The sequence below is a fragment of the Benincasa hispida genome, chromosome 11 (assembly GCF_027475165.1).
Source record: "Benincasa hispida cultivar pf3 chromosome 11, pf3_genome.v1.1, whole genome shotgun sequence".
NCBI lineage: Eukaryota > Viridiplantae > Streptophyta > Magnoliopsida > Cucurbitales > Cucurbitaceae > Benincasa > Benincasa hispida.
Genome location: NC_143488.1, coordinates 72051843 through 72055123, shown reverse-complemented (window position 1 = coordinate 72055123; position 3281 = coordinate 72051843). Strand labels below are relative to the sequence as shown.

The following is a 3281-nucleotide window of genomic DNA, read 5'->3' as shown; positions in this document are numbered from 1 at the left end:
GTATACAATGTTAATTGTTTCTTAAATTTGGTTGTCGTTTTTTTATTTATACACCAAATAGAGCATAGTACAGTAGATGACGAAGATTTAAAGCTTGACGACAAAGAAATAGTAGTTGTTAGGTCAAATGAAACCACCAATCAAAAGAAGAGAGAACGGGGAGCTACTATCATGTTTGATGTAACACGTATTAGGAGTGCATGAGAAAAGAAGTTTGTAGAATACAATGAAGATGTCATACCCATTGGTGAAAATGGAGATAAGTTAAAGTCTTTCATTGGGTCCTCTACGTATTATCATGTACCTATTATATATACATCTTGGAAACGTGTATCTACTAAGTTGAAAGATAAGATATATAGTACAATTGAGGTATATATATTCAACTCTTTATCTTGATAATATTGTAGATGTATATGTAATGTTTTCACTAACTTTTCAATGTTTAGGCTGCCTTTGTAATTGATACAAGATCTAGGAAGAACATTATGAAAACTACATGCACAACTTTTCACCAGTTTAAGAATTGGTTAACAACAAAATACATTATGTCATTTAAAGATGAACCTCAACTTCTAATAAATCCACCAGAAAAGTATTCATTTATTAATCAAAGTCATAGGAAGAGTTTGTAAGATCGAGATTGTATGTAAAGTTTCAGGTATATTATTAATTTAATTTTATAAATATTTGTTATATCATTCCCTACTAATAATCATTACGTTTTTATAGGGAAAAAAACGCTTGCAACAAGATCGTCGATTTAGAATAAATACAATCATCGAATTTCAAGGAAAGGTTATGTTAACCTTGTTGAGGAGATGGTAAGAATTTAGTATATGAACTCCCAATTTCTAAATTTATCACAATATCTAATTTTTTTCTTCATTCAAATGTAGAAGAAAATATCTTCAAATGAAAATGATTTCGATCGAGCTAACCTGTGGAAGAAGGCTCGAGTTAATAAGAAAGAAGAATACGATAATGAAGATATTCAAGAAGTCATCAATCAAATAGTAAGACAAGTATTAAATTTACATGAAGTATATGACATATAGCTTAATTATATTAAATTTAATTTCTTTTTAGGATGAGATCTCAAAGAATAATACAAATCTATTGTGCCACAAACATCACTCTCCCAATAATATCTTAATACAAGCTTTGGGTACTCAAGAAAGGCACGGGCGTATGCGTGGGGTTGGTGGTTTTGTTACTCCAACGAATTACTTTCATACAGTGAAACGAAAATCAAAACATGGGAATGATGAAAACAAGAAAATTGTAAGTGAGAATGAAGCACTTCGTCAATGTGTTAGATAATTAGAAACTCGTCTTCAAATGTCATTTTCTACAGCATTTTCTGGACATGAAAGTTGCTCCAAGCAATTTTTAGCAGATGAGATCGAATCTCAAGATAAACAAAAAGACAAGTTAAAAGTGAATGTAAATTGCAACGCAGAAGATTTGAAAATCTTTAAGGTAAGTGACACTAATAGAATCAATTAAGTTCATCAAATGCCTAATTTTTCTGCTTTATATATACATTTGTTGCTATGATCTTGCTACATTAGAAGAAATCTTCAATGGAAATGACTAAGAAAAATGAAGTTAGTGACTTAACATCGGTTCTTCCGGTATCTTTGAAATCCATTCTTAGATATGCTGAGAAGGTGATGCCAAAGAGTCTAGTATTTCTTTACAACTTTCAATTGGACTTTTTAGCATCAGTCAAAAGAGTTGTATCTGCGATAGGATATAATTAACTTTTGTAACATGGATGAAATCAAGACAATGATTTTGGTGACTTACATGGCGTAAGTAATGTTTTTACTTTTGTAGACTTTAGTTCTGACGTTTCTTTCCAATTTTGGTCGTCTATATTTATATTATAAATCTTTTGTAGGTACTTGCATCATCCTTTATTGATTCAAAAGGAAAGTTCACAATACACTTTTGTAGATCCATCTCTCATTTCCTCTGGACATAACTCCCAGGAAGTTAAAACTCGAAACCTGTGTAGTAGACTAATGGTCTCAAAAGTAAACCAAATAGTTCTTGCTCCTTTTAATCCTAGGTGAGCTAAAACACGTTTTGTTTTTATCAATTTTTATTAGCAATAAAAATACTAATTATATTTTATTAACTAGTGATCATTGGGTATTACTTGCTATAAATGCATACGATGATACTATGTACTACCTAGACTCAATAAGGACAACGTCACGGGTAGATATAAGATATATAACTAACACGTATGTTAACCTTTTTCATTTTTACTGTTTGTTTTAAAATGTACTTTATTTTAGAATTTGTGGTTATTTATTGACAAATAGGGCAATTGCGATGTTTCAATCTCAAAAGAATATTAAACCAGAAGCAAACCTTATGGAGAACAATAAAGGAAAGTATAAATTAACAATGACTACTTATTTCATCATATTAAGTAGATATCTAGTGCGGAAGGATTACTTCATTCTTATTTACTGGTTTTTTCTCTTTAGTGTCCTCTACAAGTTGGGAGCACCGAATGTGGATACTACGTCATGAGGTATATGAGGGATATTGTGACCAAAAGAAGCACTGTCATCTCAGATTTGGTATATTATCGTTATTTTGACATTTCAAATAGCATAGGAAAAAATAGAATTCATTATAATATTTGGCTTTTATGTTTATAGATTGACACAAGGAAACCGTACTCACAAATTGAGTTAGATGGGGTGCGGATAGAGTTGGCTGAATTTTTAGGTTGCTACATGTAATCGTAGTTGGTCATTTTGTATGTGTTTATTTCAACTGATCAATTTCTTGATTTACTTCATATCCATATAGGTGTAATATCTTTTGGTATTGTTTAAATATGCACAGGGGAGGGGGGAGGGATAGTTTTGGATTGGTACATGTGTGGGTAGATGGATGGTTTTAATAGAAGTTTTGGAAATGTAGTTTTTAAAACTGTTCATATTAGGTTTACTGTTAGAATTATGTTCCTTATATTGTTTTGAAAGTGTCCATATGGATTGACTATTAGAATTATGTTCCTTAGGTTGTACTATTGGCAATATCAAAGAAGTTGAGCTTTTATAAAAAGATATTGGCGGTTTTTTGTTGATATATAAGTTTGTCAATGCGTTGTTTATTTGATTGATGAATGCATGTCACATATATACCAAATGTGATTGTTGGATCAAAATGCATGAGCAATTATAGGCAAAAACGTCAACATTGTAGATTTTTCTAAAAAAATCACAAGTACATTTCTTGACTTTTTTTCTTGT

At 30.7% G+C, this 3281-nt stretch overlaps 1 pseudogene; it reads left to right on the top strand.

Annotated features, from left to right (window-relative positions):
* The first annotated feature begins 1776 nt into the window (after nucleotides 1-1776).
* On the top strand, nucleotides 1777-2765 carry LOC150032870 (uncharacterized; annotated as a pseudogene).
* Nucleotides 2766-3281: the final 516 nt, after the last annotated feature.